Source organism: Aotus nancymaae, unplaced genomic scaffold (genome assembly GCF_030222135.1).
Source record: "Aotus nancymaae isolate 86718 unplaced genomic scaffold, 86718_ANA_hifiasm-v0.15.2.pri h1tg000012l, whole genome shotgun sequence".
NCBI classification, from domain to species: Eukaryota; Metazoa; Chordata; class Mammalia; order Primates; family Aotidae; genus Aotus; species Aotus nancymaae.
Window position 1 is genome coordinate 6,609,072 of NW_026988423.1, and position 24,073 is coordinate 6,633,144.

At 39.4% G+C, this 24,073-nt stretch overlaps 1 pseudogene; it reads right to left on the reverse strand.

Moving 5' to 3' along the window:
* Positions 1 to 1,960: 1,960 nt before the first annotated feature.
* Positions 1,961 to 20,366, reverse strand: LOC105719428 (plastin-1-like; annotated as a pseudogene).
* Between the last annotated feature and the right edge of the window lie 3,707 nt (positions 20,367 to 24,073).

Sequence of the window (24,073 nt, forward strand, 5' to 3'; positions counted from 1 at the left end):
AGCCAGGTGATACGTTCTGAAAAAGACAACCTCCCTACCAGGTAAGAAAGTGTAGGAAAGGACGAAGAAGAGCCCTCAGGAGCCTAATAGATGAGGAGATAGACAAAGCGTGGCTTTTCATGCTTTGAAACCCATGTATCTATAGAAAGACAAAAGACTTGCAAGGTTGACGAAGATAAATATTGAAAATACTGAGTGAATAAGAACAGGTTTTAAAAACGCAAGTTCTGTGTGATAACAATTCATGTATATTTTGGAAACACAGGAAGCAACGATATATATTTTGTGTACATAAACCTATGTATTAAAAGTAACATCAAAAAGTCAAAAAAAAAAAAAGCATAGAAGGTCAGGCACTGTGACTCATGCCTGTAATCCCAGCACTTTGGGAGGCTGAGGTGGGCAGATCACAGGGTCAGGAGTTTGAGACCAGCCTGACCAACATGAGGAAACTCTGTCTCTACTAAAAATACAAAAATTATCCAGGCATAGTGGCACACACCTGTAATCTCAGCTTCTCAGAAGGCTGAGGCAGGAGAATCACTTCAACCCGGGAGATAGAAGTTGCAGTGAGCTGAGTCCACACCATTGCACTCCAGCCTGGGTGACAAAGCGAGACTCTGTCTCGAAGAAAAAAAAAAACACAGAAAACAAGAAGAGATGCTAATTTGAGTTAGTGGTTTCCTCTAAAAATGGAGAGAGTACTCTCTATTGAGATGTGAGGGTTCCACTGCACTCCAGCCTAGGTAACAGAGGAAAACCCAGTCCCTAAAACTAATAATAATCATAGCATTCACAAATCTAAAAATTACAATTGAATTTTAATGAGAATCTGGAAAAAAAATGTTTTTGTGTTTTCTGTTAACTTTTTTAAACAAACATGCTAAACATTTTTAAAAAGATGATTTCATACCTTCCCGAAATCTAGGTGTAAGCACATTAGTTTGTTATACTTCACTTTTCCATATTTTTAAATATTTCATAACTAACTATAAAAAAGAAACTGATGTGAAAAAGGAAGAGGGAAAGAATAGTCTGGCCCATTAGAGAAGGCAGATGCCATGTTTCTTACAGGAACAAATCAAGGACTTGGGACACACAACTGAAGGGGCAAAAGTGTCTTCATGCATTCCCCCAGCAGCCTCTGCTCCAGAAGCCATGCCTGTGTGAGTCCGCCTCAGTCCAGCATCATCTCCCTCAGAGAGTGAGACTTAACAACCAGATTCTGGCATTAGGTTTTCCCTAAGTCTTTTTTTTTTTTTTTTAAGAGTGAACCTTGAAGTTTATTCAAGAATTAGTCCTCATACATAAAAAAGTTTCATATTAATGAATAATACATGTCACTTCAAGGTTTTAGACAATATAAAAACTTACAGAAAAGTATTTTTAGACAACTTTACACAGTTGGAGAAAGAATATGAAAGGATTAAATGAAACTATGAGTTCAAATGCATTTATGATTAAAATTACATAACATGAGAAAATCAGAAAACATTTTGCAGCAGAACCTATAAAAATGTTTTTGTAGTCATCTTTTCGAGCCATGAAATAGAATGAATTTGTATTTTTTAATAATACTTTCAAAGGACAAAAATAATTTAATCATAAAGTATCAGCTTGAGAATGAACATATTCTATTATCACTATCAATTGGTGAATTAACTGTGTTATCCAAAAAGATTGACAAGTTCTAATGAATATGAACAGGATATTGAATTCATTAATGAATATGAGACAGTTGTGAGCACACAAATAATCTCTAGTTTTATCCCCACTACATTTCAAAATTCTTTAAACTGTGGGACATTCAATGTATTTAATGTGCAGAAAAAAATATTAAATGTTTCATTATTTTATTCTGCTCAGTCCTTTTCCCATTAAGCAGGAAAACACTGACATGACCATTTTTGGTCTCACTTCCACAAGGTCAACACGTAATGCATATATCTGGGAACTGATCTCACAAGCAACTGAAATGGCATCTTGAAGTTGGAAATGGAAGTATTTTTGTTTGCACTTTTAAAAGTACACTTTCACCCTCTCCAAGATCTGATAACATATTGAATGTGTACCTTCTCATCAGCTGCCATAACTAATGCCAGAATAAATGAATTCCCTTTGTTTAGGTCCTGCCCAGCAATGCCAAGCAAGGAGAATTTGGCCTTGTTCTTCCCAGGTTCACTGCATAGTTACAGTTATCAGTGTTTATGTTCCCTGCAAGGCAAGGATAAGGAGGTTTGTTGACATGGCTCCAGTTGACTGGCACTCAGATCATATCATAGAGCTGAAAGATCACTAAAGCATCTGCAGGGTAACTGTACAAATGATTAATGTATGGGTTGACTCCCAAGGAATTACCAATTCTGAAATGTCCTCTCTCTTCTTTGCCCTCTCCCTCCAATAAGTTCATAATGATGTCATTATTGCCCAACTTGTATAGGCATGGATATGTATTAAGCAGATTAATTATGAAAGCTAAATTAAGTTTAGGATTGCCTGAAACCATATCTGCAGGAGTAACAAACTATTTGTAGCCAAGTTTATCTACTTGAAGCCTAAGTCCAGCACACTAGAGATCATTTTTCTCATGAAATGCTGAAGATGGAGTGGAAAGTCCATATTCCCAGTCACCTTTAGGGGTAATTTGTTTAAGCAGGTGAAAATAGGCTCCTGAATCCTTATTACCTTGGCTGAAGTTGGTGATGGCACACCATCCCACATCAGCCAGATGGTAGTTCACCCATTAAAGCAGTTATTCCTTAGGAGGAAGCTTCATCAGCACCTCTAGTTCCTGACCTTCATTTAGCAATGCAATCAGAGCTTCATTCCTAGAAATCTCAGTATCATCAAAGAGACCAACCTTGATGATCTGCCAGAGAAGTTCCAAGACCAAGTGAGGTTTTCCTTCTTTGAGGTTCTATGCAAAGATGTTGACCACTGTACAACAAATGGTCAAGACAGAAATCGGCTCTAGTGTATCAGTCCATTCTCATGCTGCTATAAAGAACTGTGCAAGACTGGATAATTTATAAAGGAAAGAGATTTAATTGACTCACAATTCCACAGGGCTGGGTAGGTCTCAGGAAACTTACAGTCATGGCAGAAGGGGAAGCAAAACACGTCCTTCTTCACATGGCAGCAGGAAGGAGAAGTGCCAAGCAAAAGGGGAAAAAGCCCCTTATAAAACCATCAGATCTCAGGAGAACTAACCCACCATCATGAGAACAGCATGAGGGTAACTGCCACCATGGTTAAATGACCTCCCACCAGATGTCACCCACAACATGGGGAGATGATGCAAACTACAATTCAAGGTGAGACTGGGTGGGGACACAGGGCCAAATTATATTATTCTGCCCCGGCCCCTCCCAAATTGTCCTCACAATTCCAAACACAGTCATACCCTTACAACAGTCCCCCAAAGCCTTAACTCATTCTAGCATTGACTCAAAAGTCCAAGTCAAAAATCTCATCTGAGACAAGATAAACCTCTTCCACTCATGAGCAGGTAAAATCAAAAGCAACTTAGTTACTTCCTTAATACAATGAGGGTACAGACATTTTACACCTGTTTCAAATGGGAGAAATTGACCAAAACGAAAGGGCTATAGACCACATACAAGTTCAAAATCCAGCAGGGCAATCAAATGTTAAAGCTCCAAAATCATCTCCTTTGACTCCATGTCTTATATCCAGGCATGCTGATGCAAGAGATACGTTCTCACAGCCTTGAGCAGTTCCACCCCTGTACTGTTGCAGGATACAGTCCCCCTTCTGGCTGCTTTCACAGGCTGGCATTGAGTGTCTGTGGCTTTTCCAGGCTCACAGTGCAAGCTGCTTGTGGATCTACCATTCTGAGGTCCGGAAGACAGTGGTCCTCTTCTCACAGCTCTACTAGGCAGTGCCCCAGTGGGGACTCTGTGTAAGGGCTCCAACCCCACATTTCCCTTTCTCACTGCCCTAGCAGAGGTTCTCCATGAAGGCTCCGTCCCTGTAGCAAACTTCTACCTGCACCTCCAGACATTTCCCCACATCCTCTGAAATCTAAGTAGAGGTTCCCAAACCTCAATTCTTGACTTCTATGCACCCTCAGGACTAACACCATGTGTAAGCCACCAAAGCTTGGGGTTTACACCCTTTGAAGTCACAGCCTGAGCTATACCATGACTCCTTTTAGCCATGGCTGGGATACAGGATACCAATTCTTGAGACGGCACAAAGCAGCAAGGATCTAGGCCCAACCCATGAAACCATTTTTTCTTTCTAAGGCTCTGGGCCTGTGATGGGAAGGGTTGCTGGGAGGGCATCTGACATGCTCTGGTGATGTTTTCCTCATTGTCTTGGTGATTAACATTTGGCTCCTCATTACTTATAAAAATTTCTGCAGCCTGTTGAATTTCTCCTCAGAAAATGGGTTTTTCTCTTCTGTCACATTGTCAGTGCAAATTGTCTAAATTTGCTTCCCTTTTAAACATAAGTTCCAATTCCAAACCATATCTTTGTGAATACATAAAACTGAATGCTTTTAACAGCACCCAATTCACTTCTTAGATGCTTTGCTGCTTAGAAATTTCTTCTGCCGGAATGTATCATAAAATAATAAAAGCTATTTATGACAAACCTACAGCCAATATCATACTGAACAGGCAAAAGCTGGAAGAATTCCCTTTGAAATCAGGCACTAGACAAGGATGCCCTCTCTCACCACTCTATTCAATATAGTATTAGAAGTTCTAGCCAGAGCAATCAGGCAACAAAAAGAAATAAAGAGTATTCAGTTAGGAACAGAGGAAGTCAAACTGTCTCTATTTGCAGACGACATGATTGTATATGTAGAAGACACCAATGTCTCAGCCCAAAATCTTCTCAAACCGATAAGCAACTTCAGCAAAGTATCAGGATACAAAATCAATGTGCAGAAATCACAAGTATTCGTATATACCTATAACAGACAAAACAGAGAGCCAAATCAAGAGCAAACTTCCATTCATAACTGCTACAAAGAGAATAAAATACCTCAGAATACAACAAACAAAGGATGTAAAGGACCTCTTCAAGGAGAATTACAAACCACTGCTCAATGAAATAAGAGAGGACACAGAGGGAAAAACATTCCATGCTCATGACTAAAAACAATTAATATAGTGAAAATGGCCATACTGCCCAAAGTAATGTATAGATTCAATGCTATCTCCATCAAGCTACCGATGACCTTCTTCACAAAACTGGAAAAAAACACTTTAAACTTCATATGGACTCACAAGAGAGCCCACATAGCGAAGACAATCCTAAGCAAAAAGAACAAAGCAGGAGGCATCACACTGCCAGACTTCAAACTATACTACAAGGCTACAGTAATCAAAACAGCATGGTACTGGTACCAAAACAGAGACACAGACCAATGGAACAGAACAGAGGCCCCAGAAGCAACATCACACATCTACAACCATCTGATCTTTGATAAACCTGACAAAAACAAGCAATGGGGAAAGGACTCCATGTTTAATAAATGGTGTTGGGAAAACTGGCTAGCAATGTGCAGAAAGCAGAAACTGGACCCCTTCCTGTCACCTTACACTAAAATTAACTCCAGATGGATTAAAGATTTAAACATAAAACCTAACACCATAAAAACACTAGAAGAAAATGTAGGCAAAACCATCCAGGACATAGGCATAGGCAAGGACTTCATGACTAAAACACCAAAAGCAATGGCAACAAAAGCCAAGATAGACAAATGGGATCTAACTAAAATTCAGAGCTTCTGTACAGCAAAAGAAACCATCATTAGAGTGAACCAGCAACCAACAGAATGGGAAAAAATTTTTGCAATCTACCCATCTGACAAAGAGCTAATATCCAGAATCTACAAAGAACTAAAACAGATTTACAAGAAAAAAACAACCCCATTCAAAAGTAGGCAAAGGATATGAACAGACACTTTACAAAAGAAGACATCTATGAGGCCAACAAACATATGAAAAAATGCTCTTTATCACTGGTCATTAGAGAAATGCAAATCAAAACCACATTGAGATACCATCTCACGCCAGTTAGAATGGTGATCATTAACAAATCTGGAGACAACAGATGCTGGAGAGGATGCGGAGAAATAGGAACACTCTTATACAGTTGGTGGGAGTGTAAATTAGTTCAACCGTTGTGGAAGACAGTGTGGCGATTCCTCAAGGACCTATAAATAGAAATTCCATTTGACCCAGCAATCCCATTACTGGGTATATACCCAAAGAACTATAAATTGTTCTACTATAAAGACATATGAACATGTATGTTCATTGCAGCCCTGTATACAGTAGCAAAGACCTGAAACCAACCCAAATGCCCATCAATGATAGACTAGACAAAGAAAATGCGGTACATATACACCATGGAATACTACGCAGCCATAAAAAATGATGAGTTCATGTCCTTTGTAGGGACTTGGATGAATCTGGAAACCATCATTCTCAGCAAACTGACACAAGAACAGAAAACCAAAACCGCATGTTCTCACTCATAGGTGGGTGTTGAACAATGAGAACATGTGGACTCTGGAAGAGGAGCATCACACACTGGGAGCAGTTAGAAGTGAAAAGGGAGGGACAGTGGGGGGTGGGGAGGGATAACATGGGGAGAAATGCCAGATATACTATGCACCTAAAGTAAAATAAATAAATAAAGACCTAAAATGCAATAAAAAAGAAAAAAAAAAAGAGAAGAGAGGTTCTTCTCTCTTTTTCTGCCACATCAGGACACAGTAAAAAAGCAGCTATCTACATGCCAGGAAGAGGGCTCTCACCAGGAACTGAGCCCTGCTGGACCTTGATATTGGACTTTCCAGGCTTCAGAGCTGTGATTTCTGTTGTTGAAGTCACCACCCAGTCTATAGTATTTTGTTATAGCAGCCGACACAGACTAATACAAGATGTAAGGGACAGTGACATTCTGCTCATTTTCTCTCAAGGGCTCGTGAACTTGCTGTTACCATGGCCTCTGCAGTACCTCTGTATTCACTTCTCTTTGCTAAGGGCAAATAACTGATAAGATGAACACATTTCATAACTGGAGATAAAAGGGATGAGGCCCTAAAAAAAGAAAGAAAGAAAGAGAAAGAAATTTCTTCTGCCAGATGCCCGAAATTCTGTCTCTCAAGTTCAAAGTTCCACAGGTCTTTGGGAGCTTTGGGCAAAGAAAGGAAAAAAAAAAAAAAAAAAAAAAAAAAAGGCAAGCCAGACTTTTTGCTAAAACATAGCAAGAGTCGCCGTTATTCCTGTTCCCAACAAGTTCCTTATCACCATCTGAGACCACCTCAGCCTAAACTTCATTGCCCATATCATTATCAGCATTTTGGTCACAGCCATTTAACAAGTCTCTAGGAAGTTCCAAAGTTTCCCTCACCTTCCCGTTTTCTGAGCCCTCCAAACTGTTCCAACCTCTACCTGTTATCCAGTTCCAAAAAACAAAAATGCTTCCATATTTTCAGGTATCTTTACAGCAGCATGCCACTACCCAGTACCAATTTATTGTATTAGTCCATTCTCACGTGGCTATAAGGAACTGCCCAAGACTGGGTAATTTTAAAAGGAAAGAGTTTTAATTGACTCACCATTCCACAGGGCCGGGGAAGCCTCAGGAAACTTACAATCATGTTGGAGGGAGAAGCAAACACAGCCTTCTTCACATGATGGCAGGAAGGAAAATTGCAGAGCAAAAGGGGGAAAAGCCCCTTATAAAACAATCAGATCCCACGAGAACTCACTCAGTATTATGAGAATAACATGAGGGTAACTGCCCTCATGACTAAATTAGCTCCCACTGCGTCTCTCCCATGACACTTGGGGATTATGGGAACTATAATTCATGATGAAATTTGGGTAGGGACACAGAGCCAGATCATATCAACTAGGTTTTAATTTTCAGAAACAGTGAATGTGGTGAGCTGTTTCTTATTAATGGCTCTTTCGTCAATTATATCTGGTTCAGATAAATTGATCATTTTGCAAAGAACGATGAGATCTGCAAGTAACTTGAAGATACTGCCATCATTGAGGTTCATGGGTATAAGATGCTTTACATATAAGACTACAGTCAAAGTCATTCTCCAGGGCTTTGTTTATCCAGTTAACAAAAGCCCCTTTTCTTCCCCTGAATAAGAATGCTGTGTGCCCTCATAGAAATAAAGTTCCTCCCACACTGGTAATTATTTCCTTCATGTTAATTATTTTGGAGGATGTTTTGCTGATATCTTTGCAGTTTTAATTCTTGCATCAGTGACAAAACTCTTCAAACTGATTTGGCCATCTTGGTTGTTGTCAACAAATGCTAGAATTTTCTCCACAATCTCATATACCTTGTAGCCAGACATAGGAAGGCTTGCTTCCTTAAACAGGTCTTGAAGTTCATTGTCACTGACATATCCACTATTGTCAATATCTAGTATACTAAACACTTCTTTTACTTCTTCAAGCTCTTCCCAAGAAATGGTAGTAGTAGTACTCTTTCCATCTTTAGACAGGAAAGACCACCTCCAGGTCTTTATACCTCTTTATCTTGTAGTTTACTAGTTGCTTTCACATTCACTATCTTGATTAATCATCCAACCCACAGCTGAAGAGAAGCTCTCCCTTCTCATGGGGTCAGAAACAGAATCACTGACTTTGACTTCTCATCCATAGTTCCCCTAAGTCTTACTTTTAAGTGATACTGCCAGTTTTCCTCCTTTGTGGTGACATGATGGGTATTTTTAAGAGGAGGCTAAGAAAACCCACATTAGCTGCTTACATCTAGGCATCATTTTAAACCGGAGCACACAAAAATGAATAAGCTTAAACAAATCCAGTTGTGTGAAGGTTCTTAAGACACTGAATTGTAATTTATCTTTTTCCTGTTCTCTGGTAGCCTATCAGTTCTTCTGGGACAGAAAACCTTTTTTTTAAATTTATCTTTGGGTCTTCAGCATCTGGCATAGTGCTTGATATCAGTCAAAGCAAACACCTGTGTTCAACATGTAATGAAAATTTAGAAGTGTAAAGAACTGAACAGTGAGAGAAACAAAATTTTTAAAAGGAGATCATAGGAAAAGAATTTTGAGAAAAACTGTATCTTACAATGAAGCATATCTGCAAATTAGGACAATTTTGACAATACATTTATTTCTGAATATGGATTAACTATAAGTATTCTATAATATATGAATATATGCATGTATGGCATGTATAACATATTATGTATTTTAGATGGAAAAGTTTTTTTTTTTGAAATACAATACAATGAGCACCTGTATAATCTTCATCTAGATAAAGGCCCTTTATAATTATTTTTCCCCCTCCAGGATTCAATCAATGGTTTATGCATTTCATTTGTTATCCACATCCTCTTAGCCTTAGATGGAAAAGTAGCACACACATACATACACACACACACACACACACACACACTTTCTTTCTTGTTCTTTGTGACAGTGGCATTTTTGAAAAGTCCAGGTAATTTGTCTTACATCTCAATCTTGATTTCCCTGATAGCAGACAAATTCTCCCATTTAGATGCAGGTTATGTGTGTTAGGCAAAAATACTACTTAGGTAATTTTGTATGTCTCAGAAGATGTACTGTCACCAGAAGTACATAATGTCAGTTCATTCCAATATTAACGATGCTAAATTTCATCACTCAGTTAAGGTAGTGTCATCAAATCACTCCAATAAAGGTAGTTTCCTCTTTGTAATTAAATATCCTGTACAGTGATGTTTTGAGATTCTTTTAACCCAATGAATTTAGTGTTCATTGATAAATCTTCCTTGAATTATTACATGTGTGTCACAAAATAATGATTTTCTAATTATATCACACATTCTCCATTTATTAGCTGACATCCTCTGTAAAGAAGAGTTCCCCCTCCACATACAGACCTTTATATAACCGTGTAATCACAAATTCTATTTATGTCTTATACATATTTTAATCCATTACCATTATTATGGCTTTGATGCTCAGATTATCTCACATTTAGCCAATGAGAGCTCCTCCAAACTGGCTCCTTATTCATTTTGATGTACTTTTCTTATTTGCTGAACACACATTTGCTTTCTGACTCAACAATATATGATAGTCTCTCCTTTTACTTTCCCTTCTCCAGATCTGTGAACAGCCTTTACTCTCAGGAATCTGCTGCCTTTTACTGAGGATGGTACTTAGATCCCACAGACCATTGAGTTATTGTACTGAGTCATGGCCTAAATACTTCTCTAACCCATGTCTACTACCTCCTCCCTATTCCATAGCAACAATCCTCAGTTAGTCTTATGGCAGGCAATCTGACTTCCTTTCAACCACTTCCTCACACTGCAGTCAGAGTGGTTTTTCCAAATGCAAATTTGTTCCTATAACACCAAGTTCTAAGGCATGCATGTGTGTGCATGAATTCATACAGTTCATAACACACTTGAAACAATTCAGTGGTTGCCCTTTGGGTTGTAGAATGAACACCAAAAAAGATTAGAACAACCAAAAAGCACATAAGGATATGGCTTGTCCTTTCCCCACACCTTAGGTGTATTTGACCACTTTTTCTCAGTATTCAGGGCTTTATTAGCATTGGCCTCTTTTCCAAACATATCATGCTTTCTCCCATCACAGGCTATTACATGTTCTGCTGTCTAAAATGGTCTCCTGTCACCTGGTATGTCAGATACCTAACATTGGTTTAGTGCCTCAGCTCTCACCCCATGCGTAGCTGGAGTGTACCTTCCACGTGGGTTTGACTCACTCTGCACTCACAGCTTCTTGCCCCTAGTACTCTGTGCCTTTACTTTCTGCCCAGGGCTTCTTAGATTCAGGGCAAGAACAGAAGCACGCTTCACATATAAGCATGTGATGGGGAGTTAACTCTCCCAAGATCACCCATTAGCCATGAGCAGAGACCATGGCAAATGACACAAATCAGGCCCCTTTTTTCTCCTGAGCCATTTTACCAGCACGTCACATCATCTCTCACCTCATCCCTTTGTTTCTGCCACACTAGAGCACTCTGTACACCAGAGGTCACACAAATCCTGTCTTCTCCTGTCCAGTCTCTCACTTTTACATTTTTACATATTAATCAGAGCTCAGCTTTAATGCCACTTGCCTCATTGAAGTCTTTCCTATTACTTCCAGTGAAAATTAATCACTCATTTCTTTACAGACATGACACAACTTCATTATTTCTATTCAAATATTATTCCATCCAACTTTCTTTTATATCAAGATATCTCGATAGGCTGGTAAATCTCTAAGGTAAGAAATCTGTTATACTCCCAAAAATTCACATTGAAGTCCCAACCCCCAAATCTCAGAATGAGACTATTTGGAGACAGATTTTTACCAAAGTAATTAAGGTAAAATGAGATTTTGAGGGTGGACCCTAAACCCAGAAGACTAATGTCCTCATAAGAAGAGGAAATTCAGACACAGATGTGTACAGAGGGAAGATGATGTGAAGACAAGGCAGAAGACAGCCATCTGCAAACCAAGGAGAGAGGCCTAGAACAGATCCTTCCCTCACAACCCTCAGAAGAAACCAATCCTGCCAGTACCTTAATCTTAGATTTCTAGCCTCCAGGACCATTAGAAAATAACTTTCTGTTGTTTAAGCCACCCAGTCTGTTGTACTTTGTTATGGCAGTCCTGGCAATCTAACACACTCCCTGTTTTCCTTCTCAGCTCACTAGCTTCCAGCACAGTGAAAACATATGGCAGACTTGCAGTACGTGTTTCCTCATGGTAACCGAATTAATCACCATACTATAATGTATGCCTTTCCAATTACTATGTAAAAACAGGCTTTAGAGTCAAAAATGAGTTCAAATTCTAACGTCTTACTAGTTGAGTGACAATGGGAAAGAAAGCAAATCTTAAAGATGGGAATAATCACCATCTAATTCATGGGAGTATTTTGATAATATATGAAGCACCATATGGAGGTATTCAACACAGCACCTAAAAAGGAGTAAGTGCACAGTAAGTATTAACTACTATTGCTGCCATAATTATTATATAATATGTGTAAAAAAATATGGTTTGTCAAAACCACATGGCTACATGAAAACTGAACAACCTGCTCCTGGATGACTGCTGGGTAAATAACAAAATTAAGGCAGAAACAAATAACTTCTTTGAAACCAATGAGAACAAAGACACAACATACCAGAATCTCTGAGACACAGTTAAAGCAATGTTTGAAGGAAAATTTGTAGCACTAAATGCCCAGAGGAAAAAGTGGGAAAGATCTAAAATTGACAGCCTAACATCACAATTAAAAGAACTAGAGAAGGAAGAGCAAACAAATTCAAAAGCTAGCAGAAGACAAGAAATAACTAAGATCAGAGCAGAACTGAAGGAGACAGAGACACAAAAAAACCCTTCAAAAAAATCAATGAATCCAGGAGCTGGTTTTATGAAAAGATCAACAAAAGAGGTAGACTGCTTGCCAAACAAAGAAAAGAATCAATTAGATACAATAAAAAAAAATGATAAAGAGGATGTCATCACAGATCCCACAGAAATACAAAACACCATCAGAGAATACTATAAACGCTTCTACACACATAAACCAGAACATCTAGAAGAAATGAATAAATTCCTGGACCCTCCCAAGACTGAACCAGGAATAAGTCAAATCTCTGAGTAGACCAATAACAAATTCTGAAATTGAGGCAGTAATTAATAGCCTACCAACCAAAACAAGCCCAGGACCAGATGGATTCACAGCTGAATTCTATCAGAAGTACAAGGAGGAGCTACTACCATTCCTAACAGTAGAAGAAGGGGGAATCCTCCCTAACTCATTTTATGAGGCTAGAATCATCCTGATACCAAAACATGGCACAGACACAACAAAAAAAGGAAAATTTCAGATCAATATCCCTGATGAACATTGATGCAAAAATTCTAAAAAAAAATCCTGGCAAACTGAATCCAGCAGCACATCAAAAAGGTTATCCACCATGATCAAGTCAGTTTCATCCCTGAGATGCAAGGCTGCTTCAACATACACAAATCAGTCAACGTAATCCATCACATAATCAGAACCAATGACAAAAACCACAATTATCTCAACAGATGCAGAAAAGGCCTTCAAAAAAATTCAACAGCCCTTTATGCTAAAAATTCTCAATAAACTAGGTACTAACGGAATGTATCTCAAAATAAAAATAGCTATTTATGAAGAACTATTTATGACAGACCCACAGCCAGTATAATACTGAATGGGCAAAAGGTGGAAGCATTCCCTTGAAAACCGGCACGAAACAAGAAAGCCCTCTCTCACCACTCCTATTCAACATAGTATTGGACGTTCTGGCCACAGCAATCAGGCAAGAGAAAGAAAGAGGATTCAAATAGGAAGACATAAAGTCAAATTATCTCTGCAGATGACATCACTGTACATTTCAAAACCCCATCATCCCAGCCCAAAATCTCCTTAAGCAGAAAAGCAACTTCAGGAAAGTCTCAGGATACAAAAATCAATGTGCAAAAATCACAAGCATTCCTATACACCAATAATAGGCTTAAAGAGAGCCAAATCATGAATGAATTCCCATTCACAATCACTACAAAGAGAATTAAATACCCAGGAATACAACCTACAAAGGATGTGAAGGACCTCTACAAGGAGTACTACAAACCACTGTTCAAGGAAATGGGGAATGGGGAAAGGATTCCCTATTTAATAAATGGTGTTGGGAAAACTGGCTAGCCATACGCAGAAAACCGAAACTGGACACCTTCCTGACACCTTATACAAAAATTCACTCAAGATGGATTAAAGACTTAAATGTAAGACCTAAATCCATAAAGACTCTATAAGAAAACCTAGGCAATACCATTCAGGACACAGGCACAGGCAAAGACTTCATGACTAAAACACCAAAAGCAATGGCAGCAAAAGCCAAAATTGACAAATGGGATCTAATTAAACTAAAGAGCTTCTGCACAGCAAAAGAAACTATCATTAGAGTGAACAGGCAACCTATACAATGGGAGAAAATTTTTGCAATCTATCCATCTAAGAAAGGACTAAAATCCAAAATCTACAAAGAACTTAAATAAATTTACAAGAAAAGAAACAATGCCTTCAAAAACTGGACAAAGGATATGAACAGACACTTTTCAAAAGAATCTATTTATGCAGCCAACAAACATATGAACAAAAGCTCACCATCACTGATCATTAGACAAATGCAAATCAAAACCACAATGAGATACTATCTCATGCCAGTTAGAATGATGATCATTAAAAAGTCAGGAAACAACAAATGACAGAGAAGATGTAAAGAAATAGGAATGCTTTCACAGTGTTGGTGGGAATGTAAATTAGTTCAGCCACTGTGGAAGACGGTGTGGCAATTCCTCAAGGATCTAGAACCAGAAATACCATTTGACCCAGCAATCCCATCACTGGCTGCATACCCAAAGGAATGGAAGTCATACTATTACAAAGACACATGCACACACATATGTTTATGGCAGCACTGTTCATAATAGCAAAGACTTGGAACCAACCCAAATGCCCATCAAAGATAGATTGGATAAAGAAAATGTAACATATATACCATGGACCTGTGCAGCTATAAAAAAAAGATGAGTTCATGTCCTTTGCAGGGACATGGATGAAGCTGGAAACCATCATTCTCAGCAAACTAACACGGGAACAGAAAACCAAACACCACATGTTCTCACTCATAAGTGGTTGTTGAACAATGAAAACACATGGGCATAGGGAGGCAAACATCACACATTGGGGCCTGTCAGAGAGTAGGGGGCTAGGGGAGAGATAGCATTAAGAGAAATACCTAATGTAAATGATGGGTTGATAGGTGCAGCAAACCACCATGATATATGTATACCTATGTAACAAACCTGCATGTTCTGCACATGTATCCCACAACTTAAAAGTATAATAAAAAGTATGCGTGTGTGTGTGTACATATATATATATATATATGGTATGTCAGGGTGGAGAAATATATAGAAGTATATTTTGGTGATCCAGTCTATGATAAATTACCATGTATTGCACATTTTCTTCATCTTAGTTAAAAGTGAACTAAAAAGCACAGTAAGTTCTTCAAAAGAAGAATGTAATTGTTCACAGTGTACTAAAATGCTTTATGGAAATACTCCTGCCTTTTGGCTCTTACAATGAAGATTCATTACCAAAAGACATGTCTACAGGGTGAGATAAGCCCAAATCCCCAGGTAATCTCCCAAAATGACAGGCTATTATGTTTCAGCTTCTGAAAAATTTCATCCATGAATAGTGCCTCTGAAAAACAAACTAGCCTAGATGACTGTAGGAAGTCAGTCAGGGTGGCAGCAAAAGTATTAAGGGAAAAACAATTAGAGAAAGTTATAGAATATAGTCTCAAACCCTTTTGGAAAGGCTAAGGGTTTTTTCTATAGTTCTTGGCTGAAAGCAGCCAGAGTCTCTTTGCAGGAGCCAGAGAGATTAGGGTACAAATACAAAGGAATGTGAGTAGATTACCTAGCTAGCTTGTTTACTCATGTGGTTTTAAAACTAACATTTGAGTCAGATGGCCCTCTTGGGATGAGGTCGACCAGGGAGATTACCCTCTAATGGTATTTGTTTTGGGCATCAAAACCTGTCCTTTAATTTTCAGCCTCTAGTGGTATTAATTCAAGCCTTTGTCAATTAATCTCTACTAAATAAATGCAAGTCTCACTGGCTGGTAGGGGCCAGCAGTCACAACTGTTTACAGCCATCTCCAGGGAGTCTGTAAGTCACCCAGTCACTCAGTCAAACTGACAAAGCATAATATCTGTGTGTCAGTGTACTTTATTCATCCGTCACTGAGTCAGGGTCTGCAAGACAGACCCCAGAGGAAGTGATCCCGACAGATGACCTTCTTAATGAGACAGGGCTGAATTAGGAAAAAGTAAATCTAAGCACCCGAACAATATTGTTACCGGTTACTCCCTCCTAGAAAATAGTATTCTCACACATGGGTCACTTTAGAGCTTGAGTGCAAAATTTTACAGAGAATAAAAGCAGTGAAATATGTGGATTAGGGTAAGAAAATTCAATCTAGAAGATGGTACTGTGGGATGTTATTTTAATTAAACACACACAGCAAATTAGGGCCCTGGGTCTCTAAGATATAAGAAAAATGTTGACTATTTCAGGTCACAGGTAAAATCACCAAACCTGACTTTGCTTACTTTAAGCAAAGAAACAACAAAGAGAAGCAGAGGGATGAGGAAGGGCCAACTGTAATTTGAGGTAATCAGGGTGATTACTGGCTTCAGCCATCTCCTGAGACAAGCTGGGACTGACATTTCAAATTTAAGGAGCACAATATGATTCTGCCATCTTGGTTTCAGAGAGCAGACATTGCCAACGGTTATCTCTTTTCCTTTATCCTCTAAGGATGGAGTGTGATGTTTCTGCATCCTTATGGCCAAGTTTTCTTATAACTAGTCATGAAAATACTCTAAATTCCCTTAGAGTCATATTAAGTGGCATGCTGCTCTCATAACATCCCTAGAGGGCCTGCTCCACCTGAAATACTGCAAACCAAACCTATTCTGACTCCTGGAAACAAGACATCTCCCATCTCCAGTCACTCTTCCAGTGTCAGCAGCCCACAGGTACCAAATCTGCAGAGCATCCCAAAACAAGGACATACCTGAATGCCTAAATCCTCTACCCCACTCAGAAGATAAAGCCCCAACACCTGTGAGCATGCCATATCCCAAAATACTTTACTCTCAGGATTGCTAGAGCCTATCCGCAAATGACCCCCCATGATTACTACCTTCAACTAAGATAACTCCCTCACCCATCACTGTAATCCATGAGCCATTTTCCCCTAGATGAAGTGTCATTACCTCTTCCTCCATATTTCCAATCATGTTACCCCTCTGAAATTTAGGAGATTAGTAAAAAAGATGAGAGACATCCTCAGGGAACTTTCTGTGGGTGAATTTACTGCTTTCTACTCATTGCATTCAGAGAATAGTATTCTGTGATTAAAAATATGAAATATGGCTTATGTTTTAAAAATAAACACAGCTTTACATTTGCATTAATGCTTCCTGATAAAGATGTGTGTGCATTTTCTTCTAATAATTCCATGTCCTATGACTGATTTCTGAGAAAATGTTGTATTACAAATACGAATGGGTCGCAGGCGTGCTGATGATATCAGAGTATAAACCAGTCAAACTCCTTCCTGTTAAACTTTAGGCAACTGCAATACCACCACTGAGGATGATGAAAGAAAAGCATTTTTCTAGAGAAGCAATAACCATTTACGGGAATGTTTGAATTGCTGTTCAGTAAACACAGACACTTGAAAAGAGTGAACCATAAACTGAAAAGCCTGAGTATGAGGGAGTGGGTGGCAGGACAGCAAACAGCACAAGGTTTTCATGACCTAAGAGCAGACAGTTTGTACAGACTGTGTCTATTATCATAAATATTTCCACAATCCATTGAGGCAATGGTCTTTTTACTGAAAATCAACACTGATGTGTAGCTATGTAATGCCTCCATTTGTAATGGCTAATTATGCATATAATTGATGGTATTTCCTTTGATCATCATTTAAAAATCATTTACTAAATTAAAAATTAAATTGATCAGTTACAGCAGATACCTTTGCTCTCCTGCTTTTCGTTCCCACAGCCCATCTCTGATCCCAGCTACAGTAGGAGTGGACTGATACATGCAAAATGCCAACATCCCATCTTAAGCATGTGCATTTTTGTCTCTGCTTCTCTACATTAAGGCCTTTCCAAGGCCAAGGAACTTGCTCAGTCCTGCAAGGGCACAGTCTAGGAGCATAGGGGAGTTAAAGGCGGAGACACACTCCATCAGCAGGGATAGGAACTAGCAGATAAATGCCCCAAACTCCAGTCCTTCAAACAGTCCTAATAGGCATTCTGTGTGCTTCTCAGGGAGCCTTGCAAATCTGCACCACCAGAGCTGCAACTCTAATGACCCATCCTAATATTGGCTCCTTCTCTTTCCCTAGCTCATTCTAAGCTTTTTCACTACTGGTTCCTGGGTTCCCCTCCTAATGAAAGTACCTGCTCCCAGCTTCCCAACTTCTAATCCTATGCTCTGCTTTCAGCAAAGCTCAAACAAAGACATGAAATATCTTAAAATCTAGAGATATTTAGACAGCAGAAAACTGAAATTAAAAAAAGAATCCAGAAGCAGAAATGTGGACATGAAGGCAGTAAAAGAGACTTGGAAAAACAGTACCTATTTAGTGCTTACTAAGTGCCCCACGTGTTCCAACTACTAGAGACACTGCTCCAGGAAATGACTAATAAAAAGATTCATTTACTGAGTTAATTTTTGTAAAGCACTAAGGACAGTGTCTTATACTTATTAAGTGCTACATATCTACTAAATAAGTAGAAAATAAACATATTAAATCCTAGGTGTCTACTGGGTATATCCCAAAGTTTAAACCCTTCTCTCAGCTTTTCAACAAACTCTGATATTTTTTAATTAAACTTTTTATTTTTAGATAATTATAGATTCAATGAGGAGGTTGGTTAATGGGTACAAACACACAGTTATCTAGAAGGATTAAGTTCTAGAGTCTGATAACAGAGTAGGGTAACTATAGTTAACAATTTATGGTACATTGCAAAATAGCTGAAAATGTTCCCAACACAAGGAAATGATGTCTTTGAGGTGATGGATATCACGTATACATGTATCAAAATATCACCTGTACCCTATACATATGTATAATTGTATGCATGTATCAAAATATCACCTGTACCCTATACATATGTATAATTGTATGCATGTATCAAAATATCACCTGTACCCTATACATATGTACAATTATGTATCAATAAATAAAAGAAATAATAACGGACAGTTCCCATGTACCCTTTACCTAATATGTTTATGTCACCAAAGTAGCTTAATTTTAATTCTACTGCTAAATAAGATCACTCAAATCAAATTCCCTGCTACATTTTTTTTTTGGAGGGTGGGGGCTGAAATTTATAATCCAATATTTTTTTAACGGAGGCAAAATTCACATAACATAAAATTAGCCATTTAATGCTCATCAGTGATAGACGGGATGAAGAAAATGTGGTACCTATACACCATGAAATACTGTACTGCCATGGAAAGGAACAAGATCATGTCTTCGCAGGGACATGGATGGAGTTGGAAGCTGTTATTCTCAGCAAATTAAAGCAGGAACAGAAAATCAAACACCACGTATTCTCACTTATAAGTGGGAGCTGAACAATGAGAACATATGGACACATGGTGGGGAACTACACATAATGGGGCCTGTTCAGAGGGAGCCGGGAGAGGGAGGGAGAGCGTCAGGAAGAATACCTAACGGATTCTGGGCTTAATACCTAGGTGATGGGTTGATCTGTGCAGCAAACCACCATGGCACAGTTTTACCTATGTAACCATCTTGCACATGTAGCTTAGAACTTAAAAAGTTGAAGAAAAAAATGTTAGCCACTTAAAAGTACAGTTTCTGTTAATTTCATCTGTGAAGAGGTCATACATTCTTGTTTCTTTGCATACTTCAAAATTTTTGCTGAAAACTGGACATATTTAATATGGTAACTCTGAAAGTCAGAGTCTTCCCTCTCATTACTGTTTGTTATTCTGTTTCAGCTTGCTGTGGATTGTAGTGGTTTACTTTTCTAAACTATTTTTGTAAAGTCTGCATTTTTTTAGTGTATCCTCGGAGTTCTTTGTTCCTTTAGCTCGTGGTTGGCTAGTGTTGACAGACATCGCCTTCAATGCCTGGAGCCAAGAAAAGAAAAAAACAAAACTTTCCCAGTCTTTGCAGATTGGCTTGGGATTCAGGAGCTCTTTTTTTTTTTTTTTTAATTATACTTAAGCTCTGGGGTACATGTGCAGATATTGCAGGATTGTCACATAGGTATACACATGCCATGGTGGTTTGCTGCCTCCATCCCCCCAACACCTACATTATGTATTTCTCCCAATGTTATCCCTTCCCAGTGGTCAGTGGATCTACCATTCTGGGCCTGGAGGACAGTGGCCTTCTCACAGCTCCACTAGGCAGTACCCCAGTGGGGACTCTGTGTGGGGGCTTTAATCCCACATTTCCCTTCTGCACTGCCCTAGTAGAGGTTTGTAACAGGGCCCCACCTCTGTAGCAAACTTCTGCCTCCTCATCCAGACGTTTCCATACATCCTCTGAAATCCAGGTGGAGGTTCCCAAACCTCAATTCTTGTCTTCTGTGCACCTGTAGACTCAACATCACACAGAAGCTGCCAAGGCTTGGGGCTTGAACTCTCTAAAGCCATTGCCTGAGCTATACCTTGGCCCCTTTCAGCCATGGCTAGAGTGGCTGGGATGTTGGACACCAAGTCCCTAGGCTGCACATAGTAGGAGGCCCTGGGCCTGGCCCACAAAACCATTTTTTCCTCATAGACCTCCAGGCCTGTGATAGGAGGGGCTGCCACAAAGGTCTCTAACATGCCCTGGAGACATTTTCCCCATTGTCTTGGGGTTTAACATTCAGCTCCACATTAGTTATGCAAATTTCTGCCGAAGGCTTGAATTTCTCCTCAGGAGATGGGATTTTTTTTCTATTACATTGTCAGGCTGCAAATTTTATGAACTTTTATGCTCTGTTTCTCTTTTAAAACTAAATGTCTTTAACATCACCCAAGTCACCTCTTGAATGCTTTGTTGCTAAGAAATTTCTTCTGCCAGATAATGTAAATCATCTTCCTCAAGTTCAAAGTTTCACAAATCTCTAGGGCAGGGGCAAAATACCACCAGTCTCTTTGCTAAAACATAGCAAGAGTCACCTTTGCTCCAGTTCCTAACAAGCTCCTCATCTCGATCTGAGACCACCTCAGCCTGACTGAATTTCATTGTATGTATTATTATCAGCATTTTGGTCAAAGCCAGTCAACAAGTCTCTAGGAAGTTACAAACTTTCCCACATTTTTCTGTCATCTTCTGAGGCCTTCAAACTGTTTCAACCTCTGCCTGTTACCTATTTCCAAAGTTGCTTCCACATTTTCAGATATCTATTCAGCAGCGCCCCACTCTACTGGTACCAATTTAATGTAGTAGTCTGTTTTCATGCTGCTAATAAAGACATATTGGAGCCTGGGTAATTTATAAAGGATCGAGGTTTAATGGACTCACAGTTCCACATGGCTGGGGAGACCTCGCGGTCATTATGGAAGGCAAGGAGGAGCAAAGTCACATCTTACATGGATGGCAGCAGGCAATAGAAAAGAACATGTGAAGGGAAACTCTCCTTTATAAAACCATCAAATCTTGTGAGACTTATTCACTATAACAAGAACAGCATGGGAAAGACCTACCCCCATGACTCAATTACCTCTCACCAATCCCTCCCATGGCATGTGGGAATTATAGGAGCTACAATTCAAGATGAATCTGGTTGGGGACACAGCCAAACCATATCAACTAGTATCCAGAATTTACAAGGACCTCAAATCAACAAGAAAAAAACAATCACATCGAAAGTGGGCAAGTTACAAAAATAGACATTTCTCAAAAGGTATACAAATGGCCAAGAATCATATGGAAAAAATACTCAACATCACTAATTATCAAGGAAATGCAGATAAAAACCATAATGAGATACCTTACTCCTGCAGGAATGGTGATTATTAAAAAGTCAAATCAATAGATGTCACTCTCTCAGGGTAAAGAAGTGGCTATGCAAAGGGCATTCCTTGAAAGCATCATAAGGCAAATGAACAACTGCTGCCTAGCGCAAAAAAATACAGTTGAGACAACATCCTGTGACGAAAAGCCAGAGGGAGAGTTTCTTCGGTAAAGTAGGGAATTGAAGAGTGCCTACCTATACTGGGAAATTTAGAATGCCACGTGTATGCCCAGGGCAGGATGCATGTCAGAAAAGACAAGAGAAGACCCAGAGTTTTCACCTTTGGCTGATCTTTAGGCTCAGTACAAGCACAAAGTTCAGGTTAACACAGAGTTGTAAATAGCTAAGTGTTGAAAGAGCTCCTTGACTTTCACCAAGATGGCCAAATAGGAACAGCTCCGGAGCGCAGTTCCCAGCGAGAGCGACACAGAAGGTGAGTGATCTCCAGGTTTCCAATCAAGGTACCAGGTTCACCTTAATGGGACTGGTTGGACAGTGGGTGTAGCCCATGGAGGGTAAACTGAGGCAAGGTGGGGTGCTGCCTCACCCAGGAAGTGCAACAGGCCACAGAGCCCTCCCTCCTACCCAACGGAGGCCAATGGGGACTTTTTCGGCCACTCAGGAGCTCTGGTTGGGATGCTGTGCTTCCCCCATGGTCTTTACAGCCCACAGACTAGGAGATGCCCGCCTGCCGACAGGTGCTGCAGATTTCCAATGCAAATCTGTGTGGCCAATTTAGCTGGTGCCGTGGGTTTCCAGCCCACATCTGAGCAGCCATTTTGGCTGGTGCTTGGAGCAGCTACAAGACAGAGCTGCACATACACCTAAGGGAGAAAGGGGGCTGAAGGTGGGGAGCCAGGTGATCTGGCTTGGGGGGTCCCACTCCCACAGAGACTAGCAAGCTGAATCCCACCGGCTAGGGATTTCACAGCCAGTACAGCAGTTTGAGCTCGACCCAGGACAGTCCAGCTCAGTGGGAGGAAGGGTGTCCACCATTACCGAGGCAGCTCTAACCTTACCTGTGTAAACAAAAGCACAAAGAGGTTTACACTGCAGCTGGGGGGAGCCTGCGGCAGCTCAGCAACATCTCTGCAGGCAGACTGTGACTAGAGTCCCTCCTTGCTGGGCAAGGCATCTCTGAAAAATGGCAGCAGCCTTCTCTGAGCTAAAGGAACATGTGCTAACCCAATGCAAAGAAACTGAGAACCTTGAAAAAGGTTAGACGAAAGGCTAACTAGAATAACCAGCTTAGAGAAGAACATAAACAACTCGATGGAGCTGAAACACAGCACAAGAACTTCGCTGTCTGTTTACTCTGATAATTATTTCTTTTGCTGTGCAGAAGATTTTCAATTTAATTAGTTCTTCTGTATTTATTTTTGGTTTTGTTGCATTTTGCTTTGGGGGTTTTAAACATGAATTCTTTGCCTAAGCCAAAGTCCAAAGTTATCTTCTGAATTTTTACAGTTTCCAGCCTTAGATTTAAGTCTTTGATCCTTCTTGAGTTGATTTTTGTATAATATAAGAGACAGCGATCAGTTTTATTCTACATGTGGCTGGCTAGTTTTCCCAGCACCATTTATTAATGGATACCCTTCACCCGATTTATGTTTCTGTATGCTCTGTCAAAGAACAGTTGGCTGTATGTATTTCACTTTATTTCTGGGTTCTCTATTCTATTCCATTGGTCTATGTGCCTACTTTTATACCAGTACCATGCTGTTTTGGTAACTATAGCCTTGTAGTATAATTTGAAGTCTGGTAATGTGATGCCTCCAGGTTTGTTCTTTTACCTAGGATTGCTTTGGCTGTTCATGCTCTTTTTGATTACATATAATTTTTAGAATTGTTTTTTCTAATTGTGTGAAAAATGATGTTGGTATTTTGACTGGAATTACACTGAATCTGTAGATTGCTTTGGAAGGTATGGTCATTTTCACAATATTTATTCTTCTAATCCATGAGCATAGGATGTGTTCCCATTTGGTTGTATCTTCTATGATTTCTTTCACCAGTGTTTTATAGTTCTCCTTATAGAGATTGTTAACCTTCTTGGTTAGGTATGTTCCTAGGATTTTTTTTTTTTTTTTTTGGCAGTTGTTGTAAAAGGGATTGAATTCTTGATTTGATTCTCAGCTTGGTAGATGTTGGTGCATAGCAGTCCTACTGATTTGTGTACACTGATTTTGTAACCTGAGACTACTGAATTGGTTTATCAAATCTAGGAGTTTTGGGAGGCGTCTTTAGGGTTCTAGGTATATGATCATATCATCAGCAAACAGCAACAGTTCAATTTCCTCTTTTTTAATTTGGACACCTTTATTTATTCTTCTTGCCTGATTGCTCTGGAGAGGACTTCCAGTACTCTGTTGAATAGAAGTGGTGAAAGTG